The sequence below is a fragment of the Diadema setosum genome, chromosome 13 (assembly GCF_964275005.1).
Source record: "Diadema setosum chromosome 13, eeDiaSeto1, whole genome shotgun sequence".
Classification (NCBI taxonomy): Eukaryota; Metazoa; Echinodermata; class Echinoidea; order Diadematoida; family Diadematidae; genus Diadema; species Diadema setosum.
Genome location: NC_092697.1, coordinates 29356334 through 29374627, shown reverse-complemented (window position 1 = coordinate 29374627; position 18294 = coordinate 29356334).

Sequence of the window (18294 nt, the reverse complement as noted above, 5' to 3'; positions counted from 1 at the left end):
GTTTGGGAGCAGCAGATGAAAATTCCCACTGGCCGATGGACACAAAACGTATGCAGAAAGGACACAGCGGATGAGCAAAGTTTCGGGGATGGCTCCATCCGCTTTCATTCGCTCCAGAAATTCACAAAATTGGCGAAAAATTTGCGAAAACAGAACGGAAAAGAACGGACGTGGGTAGTATATATGTAGCGGGGATGCTACACGGATGGTCATCGGAAGCCTAGCGATGAGAGCGGATGGAAGTGGATGACAGCTCCGAAGGGGATAATTGCGAAGCGGATGCAGAGCGGAAAGAGCGGATGCAGAGCGGATGAAGCGGATGCATCACGTACGCCTAACGGAAACAAACGCTTTTTCCGTTTTAAATACTTTATATACGAGATGCATACGCTCACATCCTTTCTATTTCCGTGCTAATGACGATGTATAGACGTTCCATGTACCATATCTTTCCTCCCTCTTTCCGTTTTCAGCTGCAGCGGATGTGAGTTCCGAGGATGCCCAGAGGATGCAGAGAGGATGCAGCGGACATTTAACGGATGATAACGGACATACAACGTTTGTTGCTCGTATATGTCGCGGATTTACATCGTACACGGCGGAAAGTTCTTCCGTTCTAAAAGTTTTAAGCAGCTTAAAACGTTTTGCGCGGATGAAATCACCATGGACGGATGCTCGATGGATAGAGCGTATGAAACACGTATGCGATGAGTACACAGGGGATGCGTAGCGTTTTCCAACGGATGGCAAGATCTTTTTTCCGTTTTACATCCTCTTTGCATCCGTAAGTGCAGTGGGACCGGGCCTTTAATCACCAAGTGCGGGCAGCATCCTGGAAGTGGGATGGTTTTGTGTGATACATTTTGAGGAGCGGAGGGTGTAATGGGAGGGATGACGGATGGTTATGAGTTCAGATAGCGAGACCCTCATATGCATTGATTATTGAAAGTGAGCAGATATATTTAGTAGTAGAGCCTAGACCTGACGGGAAGCCAGTTCAGTTGACGGAGGACAGACGGAGGATCTCAAGCTTCGTGTAGGCCTACAGGTGGGTGTACGGTTGGTCTATAGCAGCCATTATTATGATGCACTCACGACCGTGTTTAGCTATTTTCTTTAACACATAGATATTCAGTAAGCAGGAAGGATAATTGGAATCGTAACAATGATGATTAGTAATAATTGGCTTGCAAAAAATGATATATGCTATGGAGATATTTGAATGGGATATTAGCGTTGGTTTTGTAAATGGCATGTTACTTTCAAAACAAATGATTGACAAATTGCCTTACATCGACGTAAATAAACAGCGAATCAATCTGTGTTTAGTGGAAGCCATAATAAAACCATGGGTATACATACCGACATACTGTCACCGGACAGGCGTCTTATCGACCTCACTACCGTGTACCGAAAGCCAGTGCTGGTTCCAATGCTTGTAGCATTCGTAGCGCACTGCGTATTTGTTCAAATAAATGGAATTCTTGCGTCGACCTGTTTTTATGGCAACTGATTGGCAAATTGCACTACATTTCAATAATGCATATGAAATCAATATATGGATACTTACATATGAAGACGATATAGAGAACTTATGAAGAACATGAGTGAAATATATTTATGGTAATCTAACTATTCCTTCTGCTTACTGAAAGAGGCAAGTTATGTGCTCTTCAATTGTGTTAGACAATTGAAGGTACGTTGTCCTTTTTTTTGGATATATTTTCTGTGTAATTACATGTACTGTTTTTTATACATATGCGCAGTCATAAAATGTAGTCTTTCACATCAAGCAATGCCACACACCCCAAAAATCAGTACATTTAAACTGATTTTCCGATTAACTTAATAATATATTTCCATAATAACGCTGCATTCATTCAATTTAGATGCATATTTCGTATATAATGGTGACAATTGTGATCGCCATGTTTCCTTGAGCATTAGACAAAGTTTGAAGTCAATACTGCCATCTGACCATGACCATGACCGCCTGGCTTGAATTCAAATGGTACATCCTGGTCCGCCTTGAACACACCTTGGGTCACACAAGGAGTTGGAAAGGGGAGCTTAATGTGTACAGGTGTGTGCACACGGACATTCATTGTATCGTTAATGAATTCCTACACCTGTGCATCTCAAAAGCGCTACAAACATATTTTTAACACGCTTCACTGCTTTGATACCATGATCGTCACCGCCAGCAAGCTGGGAGAAGAACAAGACGGAGATTCGAGAAATCTAAAACTACATGCGCAGAAGAAAAAAAAATTCACAAAAATTAAGTAAAGTGAATGTGCAGTTGTGGTGTATGTTAGGAAATCATGCCTCAAACAATTTCGCTTGGGAGAAGCAGACAGTTTTTAAAAGAGAGCTAACACGTTTGCAGAATGATTGTCATTTGTGATCTCAATATTTCACTTTTCCTCAGTTATTCTGGAGCAAAAAGGGATGGTAATGGTAGAGTACAGGTATATCTTGCCATTAGGCAAGGTCTTATGCACGTGTGCGAAAATGTGCGAATCAGCAAATACCCATCTTTTGACGCAAAATTTGTCATGTTCTCAGGTTTTGCTGCTCCTCATCATCTGTATTTATTCAAAGAAATTTCCGTCTGAAAAAGGCACATCAGCGAAACAAGACTGAAATGAGGGAAACGATTATTTAGTTAGTAACGATACATGATCACAAAATCGTTATTGTCCAGATACGTGAATGTAATCATTTAGATGCACAAAATCAGGTGGTGGCGGTATGATGGGATCAAAGAAAGACCTCCGTTCATAGTCCATCGTGTAGTAGGTCCATGGTCTATACAAACCCTTTCTTGTGATGCAGTCCTGTTGATTTCTTATTTATTTTCGCTGCGCACCAGTGATCACAAACGTACGCATTAGCCTCAAAACACAGCTGCTACTTGCCAATGATATTCTTCTAGGCACATATACACAATGTACCGTGTAAATTGTGTTAGGCAGAAATAACTGCAGGGATATCTAAAACTGTACTCTTGACAGTAAAGGTTAAAGGTAAGTTTACGTTAAGGCACAGGAGAGTTTGTGGAGAGGTTCAGAGGATTTCATATTGAAATGTATCAAATTGGGTATACCAAGAGGACGAAATATATAATGGAGTAAAGGTCTACCCGTCACACAGAACGTTCATATGTTCCCGTTCACACTATACGTTGTTTAGTGGAATTAAGTAATTATATTCTTATAAGCAAAAGTAACAGTAATAGGGTTTAGATCAGAATATAATAATTCCATGACAGCACACAAACTTTACTCTTTCTATACAACAAAAGGATATAACACATTATTTTGGAAATAATTGCTCATCTAATTTTCCTCAGATTCACATTGAAGTGGCCCTTTAAAATGCGAACATTTGCTTTTGTTTATTCTATATTTTTTTCTTTTGAGAGAATAATGCTCAATGTTCCATGAACAAGGCCAAATCTCATTGTGCGCTGTGATTTTCAGATAGGTGCAAGATGCGGGGAAAAACCCGATTCTGTTGAATTATAGATGTGCCAAAGTTGAAAAGTCACGAAGAATGCTCCCCGGATCGGCCGGCCATTTTGTTAGGGCCACATTGTGAAACCTCTCTGTCTGTATACAAACTCTTGAGAGTTTATTAGGTCCTTAACAGTAAGACCAAGTTTGCACCTTCTTATATGCTGAACAGACAACAGATTGTGATATAATTCCTTCATGTATTTCGGAGCCAGACAGAAATCAGCAACACGGAAGTACAGCGCACTTGGTAAGCATACGAAACAATACTCACACACGCATGTTACTTGTTCCTGAGCCGTATAGCTTTACAAATAATGCAAGATCACTATAAAATAATGTACTTGTATTTAATTCTGCCTTGTTTATTTGGTTTTCATTTCTCTTTTGATTTTGCTGGTTTATTTATCATGTTTAATTGTACGCCAAACAGGAAAGTTGACATAGCCCGTTATGATGATGCCGTTTCAATCATTTTCTCGGAGGGAAACTATATTCACGTCTAGCGATTTTATCACCTATTGGTGAAAATGTCGGGAGATTAGGAGACATGAGTAGAAATTGGTACAGGCCAGACTTCTCTAGAGTACTTCCCTTTTTACTTTATTAAGGGTGGCCTGATCAAACAGTTCCTTTTCATAACTGTAACAACTGAAACACACGAGAAAGGTCCCGTATGATATTTGGAACTCGAACATAGTTACAGTGTCTACAGATGAAAGCCAGAATTCTTCATAGAGTGCTTGCTTTATGGTGCAACTAATTGATCCACAGTGAAGCTGTTGAGCACATCTCCTTTCCTGAAATTCACTTTGACGCAATACAGTATCACTTAACATGACAACTAAAATCCAGGAACGTTAACAAGGCTGGAGCAGTGAATTACTTTGTGCACTCTGTTTCGTGGCCAATAAGCAAAGATGTTGATCGACGTACAACACCTCAGAATGGCTTATGGATGTTTATGATGGTATCCATCCCCCTTTCTTTGTTCTCTTCAGAATTTGAATATTTACCTACTCAAAGAATCAAATTGTGAAAATTTTGTGATTTAAAAACGAAAATGTGAATGCTTACCTACTCAAAGAATGAAATTGTGAAAAATTTGTGACTTAAAAACGAAAATTAAGTATTCGCTGCAGGAAGATCAGCAAGGAGGGTTGTTGGAAGAAAGCACCGGGTTCACAGATACTCTACCATAGTTGTTTCTCTTTCTTGTCCATTGCTTCTTTGAATTTTCATGTATGCTTTTGTTGTTGTTGTTGTTTTTTTTTTTCTCAACGGGGGGGGGGGGGGGTGCCGTAGAAAGTTGAGGTTAAAGTGGGTAAAGTATTTTAATCAACAATAAAAGGGTGCTCTCCTGAACGCATTTGATGATCAAAGCATCCTATCAAAGTTCTCCCAAGAATATTCAAATAAAGATGGGATTATTCACAAATTAATTATGGCTGGAAACGGATAAGGGAAAACCATTCATGGTAGTCAAACCTTTCCAATAGTCTGTAAGAGCATTTCCCTGGACGCCAGATTCATTTCATGGGTACATAAACCTTGAAAGGACATCCAATCCAGCGTGACTATCAAAGGGCTGATGGGTCCTTCTTCTTTATTTATTTATTTTCATTCATCACTTATTTGCACTGTTGCACCATTTCCATAGATGTTCTTTATGAAGGAGGCTATTTACAGTAAGTTTCGTAAAAATACTGCGACCGGTTTTGTTTGTCCATGAAGGTTTGGTAAGAAGATTTAATCCAGGAAAGAAATACACGTACAACGTCAATGAACGTCCTTTGTGTTTAACTCTGCTCCTGAGGTAGATAAGCAAATTTCTTACATGTGTCCAAAAGAGAAATTAAGAAAGTGTCTTTCTGGAAATGAAAGATTGAAAAAGAAAAAGAAATCTTACAAGTATCCCTGAAGAAAACAATATTTTGTATACGTCGAAGGGCACCTTGCTAAATGACATAAGTCTTCAAACAGCCAAACGAACACATAATTTTATTTAGTAATAATTTCTTGCAGACAGCTTGGATTTTAATTGATCATTTTCTTCTTTAATAACAACTTTCGTGTACGATGTTGCCGTTAGATATAATCTACTAAAATGTACAGGATCACGATTAAACGAGCATATCGGCATTATCACCGTATCATATATCTATGCATATCTATTCTATATATTCAGTATGTACATCGCAAAGCAACTCTTGCTCATCTGGTTTTATTCTAAGTTGCACCATACTATTACAGGCTAACCACACAACTCCGCAAATAAAATCAACCACAATAAATCAGCTTCATTGAGCTCTGCTATTAAAGGGACTGCACAGTACTGATTGAGGTGAGATTTCAGGTTTATAACATTTTTGGTGAGATAATGAGAAACCTCTTGTGAAATTATGAAAGAGCATGAAATTTCCAGAAGGATTAAACATTTATTGATGAAAATTGGACTTGAAATGGCTGGGATATCCAAAAAAAAAAAAAAAATGATCCTAATAAACTTGACAGGCCACGACTTTTATTAGGATCCCTTTGTTTTACCTTGTTTTTAGATATCTAAGTCATCTCAAAACCGATTTTCGTCAAGTAAACTTTTGATTTTCCTTGGAATTGTATGCTCTTTAACATTTCATAGAGTGGTTTCTAAATATCTCGTAAAACGTTATAAGCTGAATCCTCACCTCAACCAGTACTTTACAGTCCCTTTAAGCACATTTTCTAGTAAACACACACACACACACACACACACACACATATATATATATATATATATATATATATATATATATATATATGTATATATATATATATATATATTCACTTCAATTCAATTCATGCTTTATTTCATTTTTCGAAAAGAACAAACATTTCACTTTCTTTGGTAACAGAGAATAAGGTTGCATAGTCAAAACAAAGTAAATTGAGAAAAATATAATCGAGGAACCTTGGGATAAGAAATACGATGTAATGAAAATTGACTGAAGTGATAAAGACGATATAATACGTAAGACATCGAAAAATGGAGGGACCCACTAAAAAGACAATGCTTGTAGAATGTGGGCCCCTCAAGTACAGAATGTCAATAGAAATTGAACTGATGCAAAAAGGGGAAGAAAGACTGGGAATAAAGTCAAAAAGAAAAAAAGTCTGGAAGCCCACTAGGAAGATAGAGTATTAAACAGACACACATACTCAGGCGAGTAAACATAAAACGAAACTGGGACGACGAAACTAATAAAGGGGGACTCATAGACAAGACAGAACGAGACAAGACTAACATAACAGGAAGACAATACAACGGACAGAAAGACAAAACAGATCCAGTGATCCTCGACAGAATTCATTGAAAAAAATTATGGGATGCGTGAAAAGGATGCGATTATATAGAAAAGTATAGAGAAATAGATGCAGAAATGATATAAATGAAATCAAATCTACTCTGTAGGTGTCTCAGGACAAGAGGGACGAGAAAATACGTGACAGTATATCACTTGTAATCCAAGTTCTTCGAAAAGGAATTGAAATAAGCCGACAGGCTAATTCAATTCTGTGGGATCATAAGATTGCAATAAAGAAAACTTTAATCTTCTTTTAAATGAATATATAGAGGGGGCATTTTTTATATCATTATTCAGGGAATTCCAGTAAGTTGGGCCAGTGTAAATAAGTGTGTTCTTAGCAAACATCGTTCGTAAAAGAGGTAAGTGAAATTCAGTGGAGCGTCGAGTGGGATACTCATGGAATGATTGATTTCTTTGAAACATAGAAGCAAAAATGGACGGGAGTGAGTTGTTGCTGTACATGTACATAAATTGCCCCAAATTATATAAAACAGACCTTTAATCTTTAATAGCTTATTGGAGGAAAATAACAAATTTGAGTGGGAGGGTATGTAAGGATAACAGATGACACGGAGAGCTTTCTTTTGTAGAAGGAACACTCTATCCAGTAGATTCTGATGAGTGTTACCCCATACTAAAACACCATAATTAAGATAAGGCAATATCAATGAAGAATATAACATAAGTAATGATTTTTGTGGAATATACAAATTCATTCTATTTATAACGCCTATATTACGACGCCTATATTATTATATAATATAACGCCTATATTACGACGCCTATATTATAACGCCTATATTATTATATAACGCCTATATTATTATATAACGCCTATATTATTATATAATATATTCACACAAGTCTGCTAAATTGTGATTCATTACTCAGTTCGGTTTTAAGAATGCATAAATTCTAACACTATACTTGGAATGAACTTTTCCTCTTTTATTTCGTAAATGCTAATTTTATATATCTCCTGAGTGCCTGTCGTTGTGTTTAATACTAAGTGTTTCTTTTGCTTCTCATAGACGACATACACCATGGCAACGTTTCGTCAAATCAGCAGCCAGAATTTGGAGTGTCCCATCTGTCTGACACTTTTCAACCAACCTAGATCACTCACGTGTTCTCACATCTTCTGCAAAGACTGTCTGCAACGCATCTTTGAAGCTCAGACCGCCAAACAAACTATAACATGCCCTATTTGCAGAAAAGAAACGCCCCTACCCAGTGGAGATGTGAGTAAGTTAGATACAAACGTACCCCTGAATTCTCTTGTGGACGAAGTAAAAACCAAGAATCCAACATGCACAGCTTGTGAGATGGATGAAAAGCCGCCCGCTGTGTCCTTCTGTCAGGACTGTGGTAAATATATGTGCAAATCGTGTGAAACAGCCCACTCTTCTTGGAAACCGTTCTCCAACCACGAAAAGGTGCCCATGAGAGAGGTACTCTTGGGAAAAGTTCCACATAAGAGGAGACGGAAATGTAAGAAACATCCTAACGATGATGAGGAGTATTTCTGTACCGGATGCGAATGTCGGGAATACTTCTGCTTAGGATGCTGGAGGTTAAGACAGTTACAAGAAGGGCATCATGTCGAAGAGGCAGCTATCCATAAGGAGAAATTGATGAAAAACATCAAGGAGTTACAAGAAAGGGCAATATTAAAGAAAACAGCCATTCAAAATCATATCGATTTCATAGAGACACAGCGCAATAGAATAACAAAAATGCTGAAAAAGCTCAATGATGACAATAAGAAGACGTACGAGGAATACAAAGAGCAGCTGTCAGTCAGAAGAGAAGCTCTGAAATGCAAGGTGCAGCGATTGTCTGAAAAAATCGAGAAGGAATTACAGGTCACGGAGGAAGAGAGTCGCCGAACAATTCGTCACATGAACGCTATGGAAGAGCTGGTAACCAACGGTATGAAGGTGCCGCGGGAGACCTTGTTTGCACACGACACCATGTGCGAGAACTTGAAGAGCTATCTTGGACGACATGATCCTGACGACCAATCACCGAGAGGTGAGACAGAACGAGTTCAAAAGATTTCATTTAGTAAACACGTGGAGTTTGGTGAACTTTATCTTGACGGGCTGGAAGGTTACACGTGGGATGTCAAAGCAAATGTAGAGCTCCCTAGAAAAGGCGTCATGAAATACCCGACCTGTATGGCCCGTAAACCAGACGGTAAGATGGCTGTGGGATCCCTTTCCGGCGGAATTGATCTCTACTCCCATGATGGTGAATTACAGCAGATGGTACTGTATGTCCGTGTCATTAGAATTGCATTTCTGTCTGATGGTCGAAGTATTGTACGTGATGCAGAAAACCGCATGTCACTCTTCACTCCACAGTGGAAGAAGCTCGACATAAAGTTCGACACGATGAGTCTCGATGAAGGAGGGTATGGCTATGGTGGTCTCACTGTGGATAGAAACGATGATATCTACGTGGGTTACAGAAAACCCATGAAAATCCAGGTGTTTACCCCACATGGTGGTAAGGCAGTCAGGGAAATAATATGTGATGGATATACACCTCAGCAATTATTCTCCTTTCACACCATGGGGAACTTAGTACTGAAAGATGAACAAACTCTCGTGTGCCTCGATGGTATGGGGAAGAAGGAGAATGTCTTGCAGAAGGAGGGTATGTCTGCCTACCCAGCTGTTTGTCGAGGTGATTCGGTTATTGTAGCCTGGGTGAAGGAGGAGGACGGCCTCTTGAGTATCGATCGATACACGAGAGATTTTGAACACTTGTGCAACCTTCTCACTAACTTCAAAGTACAAAAACCAAGAAGAGATTGGTGCTATCTCCAAGAGTTTGATAGCGGTGAGATAGCTTTCTGCACTACAGCTAGACTCTACATATTTCATACAATGCAATGCAATGCAATGCAATGTAATCCATCTGAGGACTCATACACTGATAGACGACATTCTTTTGTTCTGTAGCAGTAGAATAGAGAACAATATAGATGAAATTTTCATGGAATAATTGGCTGCACATGTGTGGTCCCTACACATATGGATATTCCTACATCGGTATGAAATATTCTATGGACGATTGACCGCTCAAAAAACAAAACAAAGTAATTTGCAACATTTGCTTTTTTATATCAATGATCTTAATGAAACGACATTATTTTGAAAAAAATCAGCTGAAATTAATTACGTGTATAAGCTAACATTCGATTTTCGATTACATTATTTTGCAAACTAATGTATTTCTTTTATGATACATTCTGATGTGATTTATGTATTCAACTTCTGTAAGATGTTTACATGTTTCTCCTGGAAATGGAAAATGAATGAATGAATGAATGAATGAATGAATGAATGATAAAGCTAATATTCATTGCAGGTACCAAAGCGGTTTCAGCGAATTACTGTAATGACGCGCATACCTTATCCCTGAAGCAAAGGCCTACATGTAAATGGTTAGCCAATCCTATTCTAAGTGTATTTGTGTTTAATTTTACTCTTATAAAATCCATCTCATGTATCACTGATTGACAATACCAATAATTATGATCCATACATCATAGCTTTTTAATTTTTTCTATCGTTTTGTATATTAACGTATTCTAGATGTGGTGCGTCCCTTCGTTTATCTATTTACGTGCATGATGTACGTTGAATGTGCCGTGATGACTTATAGATGCGAATAATTATAAAACATATATCACAGAGATTACACGACATGACTTTGAAGGCGTCCATCACATATCTCCCTCTCTCTGGCGTCTGTCTGTCTGTCTGTCTGTCTGTGTCTCCCTCCATCATCTGTATTTTCATCCTCGTATTGATTTGATGATGTTCCTTTTTTTCTGATGGAGGTAATAATTCTTCTCTCTTTGGTAAATTTGAACTAAAACAGTGGCGTATTAAACCACTGACGTCAATTCTTGTAACGGAGGTCCGGAGTTTAAAGTACTGGATCTTTGATAGTGTGGTGTGCATATTAAGACAGAGGAAGAAGGTATTATGAACAACACCGAGAGAATTAAAGTTCACTGAAATACGAAGATAAAGATATTCGTGGAATAGAATCAAAGTATGTTTGATTAACCCGTTCCGTACGGGAACCTGGTGGTCTGTGTATTAAGTCTATGGGGATTTCAGAATTCAGTATGGAACGGATTAATGTCTATGACTGAATAACCAAATCGGCTTAGTGTTGGTAGGACTGTAAGACCAATTCCATCCATTCACAGCGTAGTCAAAGCTTAATAAGGAAATGTATTAAATTGACTTCAGATGCATGTATCTTAATAACATGCATCATGTAAAATGTAAATAATATCTCAATGTTTGAGAGAATGTCTTGGTCATGTTATCATACTATTATATTACACACAATAATGATATTGTATTGTCATTCACAGCACGTTTCAAAGCGTTACCATTATTCGAAATTACAATTTTTGACCCGCGACAACGATTTCAGGCAAAAGTCGCAAGAAATCAGTCAGTTCGTCGACGAAATGACCATTTCGTTAACGAAATCATCATTTCGTCAATGAAATGACTGATTTCGTAACGAAATATTCCATGCGACACTTGGCGCCTCGTGGTCTTTGTCCATGATTTGAACCATGGGCAAGATTATACCACCTTCGTGAATTAATTCGGGCCTTTGAGTTTGGCTTTCTACCCGGCCTTTCTACCGCTGTATTCAACAACGTGAATTCCAAGACAAATTTCAAATCTTGATTTCTATTCATACATCTCTTCAGTCTGTTCGTTCATCTTTTCGCGCCATATTTTGCTGTCCTATTGTTGTACATCTTTTCCTAGTATCTGCCAACCATACAAAATAAAATGTCGGTCGGGACGAATGCCCGTAACCACGGTAACCGTGCGTGAGAGCGAGATGCTGCCGCAGCAGCTAACCAGCTTGCAGCGGGTCTGGCTGGCTGAGCGACAGCTTTATTTGCGGACCCCGAACTGCTACGTGTAGTGACCGATCATCTTTGCAGTGGGGTAAGGGCGGACGAGCTAGACGAAATTGAAGAAGATTTTGACGATGATGATGAAGATGTGGATATGGAGAGTGTTGATGACGAGGATGAGGAGGACGAGTTCAAACAGCTGGAGAACATGAGCGAGAAAATTGAGAAAGACATTCATATAGGAGTATGTCAGTGAGGATCTGGAGAAGAAGTGGAGGACTGTGAGGGAAGTCAGATGCAGCCGAAAACACAACTGCATGGACCACCTGGACGAGCAGGACGTTATGGATTACAGATACTCCGTATTTGAACTTTCGGGACAGAAAGAACAGAAGACTGAAGATGGTGACAACATCGGGGGAGAAAACGAACTGTTCAAAGCGCAATCTGCAAAAGGATCGCCAGCGTGACAGATTATCATACACGTACAATGCGCAGATGATTATTGCACGGACATGTTTCGATTTTTGAATTCGTAAGTGCCTGAAACAGTTATCGCGGGTCACATTTATTGACATCCTTGTACAGTCCTGTCCTACACGATTTACATGTATGATGATAAGATTGTCGTGTTTATCTGTCAAGACAAAAATAAAAATAAAACTAATGGTAAAACAAAGAACTTCTGTGTATCGGTACTTCCATTGAAAATCAATGATGACATGATTTACATTAAATTTGCAGTGCATCTACATTCTTGTTTGTCTTTGTATAACCAGAATTTTAATGTACATACCAAGAGAGAACTGTTCATCCACCGTGTGACCATGGGGTACTATCTCAATGTATAATCATACTATCATAGTATAGTCTTCTTTGCCTTTTCAGTTTCTTTTCTCTCTCTATCTCCTCTCTGGGCAGGAACTGAAACTTTTGAGGGTTCAGCATTTCACCAAATTTAACTCTAATCAAATACAGTGCAATCCCGTTATAACGAACACGGTTATAACAAAATTCCGGTTACAACGAAGTAAAAATTCAGGCAGCAACATGATTCAGTTCCATGTTATTTACCGTTTATGTGTTAGGTTATAACGAAATTTCGATATAATGAAAGAAAACTGCCGGTCCCGAGGACTTCATTATAACGGGAGTCCACTGTAATAAACACGTTTACCCAAATAACAGTAGTCATAATATTATTGGTCTTTTCATACTACTCTTTGGTTCTTCTGCACATTATAAAGTTTGTATATTAATTTATTCTTGATGTAAGCATGTCTGTAATAATTCATTGACAATTTTCTACCTCCCTGTATTTGTTTTTATGTATCGTGGCAAAAGTTTATCAAATCACTGCTTTCTTTTGAGACTTTGTTTCCATGCTTCGATGTGAGTGTGTGTGTGTGTGGGTGTGTGTGTGAGTGTGTGTGTGTGAGTATGTGTGTGTGTGTGTGTGTGTGTGTGTGTGTAATTTATCATTCATTACTTGTGTAGTGGTATTTTGTGTGACATTTTGAAAGTTAATTTGAAATGTGAAAGAGGAAAAGGAAAAGAGAGACATATAACTGACTCTTTACAATGTCTGGTTTTTACATTCTTCTGTGCGAGAAAGCCAAGTTACTTAATGGTGAATTTTATTTTATACTACTGGCCCTTTATTTAATTGAACAGAAAATAAGAGTACAGTGTTATGATGAAAAGGTTGTTGTTAACTGACGAAGGCTGACAATTTAGCGTGTTGTATAGTTTAGCAATGGAAGTGTGCCAACACTGCATTAAGCAGTGTAATAATGACAACAATGATAATAAAAACCAACAAATATCCGTCACTCACACATAGTACGTAAATCAAACCGTCTTTCGAAAGCACATAAAGAAGACGTGCTTTTGCTGTAGCTGTTCTCAGTGTGTATGCATCGCTTCCGTTTAGTTACACATTGTCTTTGTAGTCAAATAAAATGCATTCGATGTACTTGCGATAACTTGACACTGCCATTTATGGATGGCGATTATGATTAAAGTAAGGTCAATAAAAGCAAAACCAAATAATCTAAACCGACCTCAAATCTAAACGAATTAAATCAACTTAGAAATGAAGACAAATCAAGCCAAATGAATTACTATCAAGATATATTTAATCCAATCCAATTATATCATATCCGAATGATACCCAAAGAATGAAAAATTGTTATGTAGGTAATTTAACTGAGAAATTTCCTTATCTTTTGTACAAATAAATTCATAATATTCGCGATATAGACATCACGGATTTCTTTTCTGGGACAAATTTTTCCAAGATATCGCAGCATTTATTTCAACAGTAATGTCTTCGTAAGTAATATTTCGACATTTTATTTTCTCCTACTTTCCAGTGCAAAAACAAACACACACACACAAAAAAAAACAGCATTGTTGGACCTGACTTTTATTATTCAAGATAACTAAAACCATTATAATTGGTATAAAACGAGTTGTATAAAAAGAATCAGAGGTTTTATGGCAATAATCATAGATAACGACATGCGGATTATTATTGCTGTTTATCATGCAATGCAACAACAATGCCGTAAATTATTCTTACTGAATTTTTAAAAGAATTACCATGGGGGAAACATACTTGTCAGCTATAACTTTTGTTGTAAACATAATGGGTATTATGGTTGTTGTTGGTTTTTTTCTGTCAAAATCATCATGTTGCGTGTATAGTATATTTGTGTATGATGTAACTGTGAACACGTGAAGTTTGAGAGAAAATAAAGTACCTCAAATGAGGAAAATAGAAAAAAAGAGAAACATATACTTTAAATTTGAATAATGTCCTGCAGTAAACGGGTCTTTTGCGACCGCCAACTCCACGCGTCTTCCTACCAGTCTATTGAGAATATGTTAGAGGCTTGGAGTATCACCACTGCTGGGATAGACACAGTGTCCCACAGTGTAAAGCACAATGTGAAGCACAGTTGTGAACACAGTGTAATATCTCTTCATATTCTTTGATTAGAGCCCCCCTTTCTTTGTTGTTGAAATTATGCATCAATTAATGGTGCGAAACACAATAATTATTACTATATGAACTCTATGTCCAAAACTACATCAGAGTTTGAAATCCTCTTCATTTTTCATACTGTTTAATTCGAGCGTTGTCATGATAGTCGACTATCTGACTATGTGAATATAATAGTAAACACAGTGTAGGACACTGTTCTTTCCTGTGGGAAAAGCAAAGTGGATTATATCTCTTAGGCTTAATTCCTTTGTGTGCTTAGAAAATCGCGTTGCACAGAAATCCCTCAGAGCGTTGTACGTACAGTCCAAAATTCAAGTCAAAGAAAGGGTTAATCAGGAGACGATAGCTTAGAATCCAGCCATGCGCGTTGATCCATACAGAGAGGGTGGTTCATCAATTCATTAAACCTTCCAAGATACAATAAAGGTGCTGACAATGGTGTATTTGGTAACAATATTGCCAGATGAATTCGGGATACGGGGTTAGGACTGCGGAGGCTACCCTGGGCAAACGAGGCTATTATAATTATTACAAATGGAGGCTGAAGAATGTGTCTGGTCCGGTGCCTCATCAAGCGACGACTGCAAAACTATTCAAAAAAAAAAAAAGTCCCTGTTGTTAAACCTGACCTGGGTCAAGGAGATCACGTTTGATAATGAATGATCATTTTCCCTCCCCCATAGAAAACAGTATATGTATATAATATATACATATTGTATAAACCAGTTTTAAAGCATGCTTATTGTTATTTATATCTTTTTAGCTATTGTTGTGGAGGATGTAAAAGGTGGCGTGATGTGAGATAACAGACCATGGTCCATTACTATTCAATTCTTTCTTGTCCGTGTGTTTCATTCTGTGGTAAGTAGTGGAAGAAGTCAACAGCGAAAGTTGAATTTTCTGATTCTGGTGAGTAATCTTGTTCGGTGTAGTCATTTCTTTTTAGTTACTCTTTCAAAAGTACGTCTGTTCGTTACCAGTGATTATTGCAATGGTGATCATACAGTACTGTGGATTTGTTTTTCTTATAAAGCTTTTTTCAAATTCATTAAATTCTTCCGTCGAGATGTTTTTACGTCGATGTAGGGCAATTTGTCAATCAGTTGCAATAAAGCTTTTTTGTTTTGAATTCTCACAAAGGATCTGGGACAATCAAGTGTGAAAGAAAAGGAAATGGATTTAGCAGGCTCTGTATTATACTGTTTTTCCAATGTATGATATGCAACCAAATCCGGTGGTGAAGATTTACAAGTTCATGATTTCCGCAGCAAAAGACCCAAGTTCGAGCAACGCTTTAAGAATTTTCGTACGCGTATATACACACCCACAAGCACACACATACATAGAAAGCAGCAATAAGGAACAACAAAACCCATTTTCGTGATTTCAGATATTACTATAACCACCCACTCTGTTCCAAGGAAGGAGATTAATTTCAAGAGGAAAGGAATTGGTTGAAATATATAAAGAAAGGAAACCACATGCAGGGTTTTATACTTTATTATTAAAGAGATAATGGTCAAATTATCTTTTTTTATATAAAATCCTACAAGTCAATCATTATGAGAACATGACGTCTTGACATGCTTACTAACGTCTTTGTGAGAATATCATTATTGATGTGACTCGATTTCAAAGAAGACATAACGATAGGAAAAAAAAAATCGGCAATCGCAGGAGGGAAGGTAAACTTAATCTGATATGTCATATTTTTGTTTTTCCCTAATCTGGCTTAAATAAAAAGAATGACATTCTGCATTAACGTGACTTTTAACCTCTTCTATAATTTTTGTTTATTTTGACAATCTCATTTCCATTTTGCATTATGTTGTTCATATTTGATTACCTTTTTTCATTTTGCCTAAAGCCCCACTGATTGGAGCAAATTATGTCCGCAGGTAGTTTCATGAAAGTCTTGAGAGAGACTTTTCGCTCATGAAGCACACTTACGAGAGACTTCATTAAATGAATTTTACTTCTATACATATGTAGATTTGAGCGACTTTGGCCATTCTGAGATTTATGTAAAGACGTTTTTGATATAATTTGATGGAACGGACCCCATTCCAGATTTCCTTTCAGAGACACAAGATGAAGACAGGTCTTAGAAAATCAGATAACATTTCTATTACCGTTGAGGAGTGATAGAATACAGTGGTATTGGCCGTTAGCACAGTAAAAATTTGAATAAACGGTAATTTGTTAGATGTGTCCCCAAGGAGATAAGAGAATGATCGGAAAAAGTTTTTTTTTTTTTTTTCGGACGTCGGGCTTTGTTATCTTTGATGATTTCGGACTGTAATGATTTTGTAGTAAGAGAGGTGATAGAAAGAAGTGGATATGTGTGGATATTCGAGTTGAAGTGAAATAAGAGAGACGCAGTGAGGAAAGTTGATTTCTTGTGTACTTGTATATCTGCATGAATATGCCTATATCGTAGTACTATTCGTAAGAATAAATCATCTTTGATCGAGCTTTAGATGCTCAAGCGAAAAACTAGGGGCTCCGTGTGAGACAAATAATAGGAATTAATGATTAGTACCTGCAGCATTAACAATAATTCATTGTTAACTATGCCTATATCTTAGTACTATGGAATATAATAGGAATCAATAATTAATACCTGCAGCACTAGCAATAATTCATTCCTAACTATGCCTATATCGCAGTACTATGCGTAAAATAAATAATCTTAGATCGAGCTTTAAGATGCTCAAGCGACAGTAACTAGGGGCTCCGTGTGAGACAAATAATAGGAATTAATAATTAATGCCTGCACATTAACAATAATTCATTCTTAACTATAGTGTTCTCACACATTATTGAGTGCAATATGTTAGGAAATCACAAAAATTGGAAAAAAGGAGAAGAATGACCTGGGATGTGTTCAAATGAAGATATTTTGGCTCGAAAAGTATACCGAGATTGAATTGAATTTGAATTGAATTTATTTTCCATTTCCATGTCAACATGAACGACATGAACAAGAACAAAAGACATGATACTTAGCATTAACACACAAGTAAAAGTACAAATTACATATAGACAATTGCAAAAGAGATAAAGACAATATGAATGGCAAATGGATGGATCTCCAGAAAGTAATAAAATAACTTATAACTTGAAGCTCCAACAACAATCATACTATAAAGTATAAGTTGTCATTGACATGCATATCAAGAACATTGAGACATTCGTACATACGCACACACACACACATATCACAATAACTCACCCTGATTTTAAAAAAAGAAGCTAATTATGTGATATAAACTTTTGTCATAAATATTTTTTTTTCAACTCTAGTTTAAAATTTTTAACAGCACTGCATTGTTTTATATTTTAAGGTAACATATTCCATAATTCTGGTGCTCTGCATATGATATTAGAGTTTGTAAACGAGAACCTTCCGTATTGCACACGAAAATCATTTGCACTTCTTGTATTATAATTGTGAATTGACCTATTTCGCACAAACAAATTATCAAATAATTCTGGTAACCTATCATT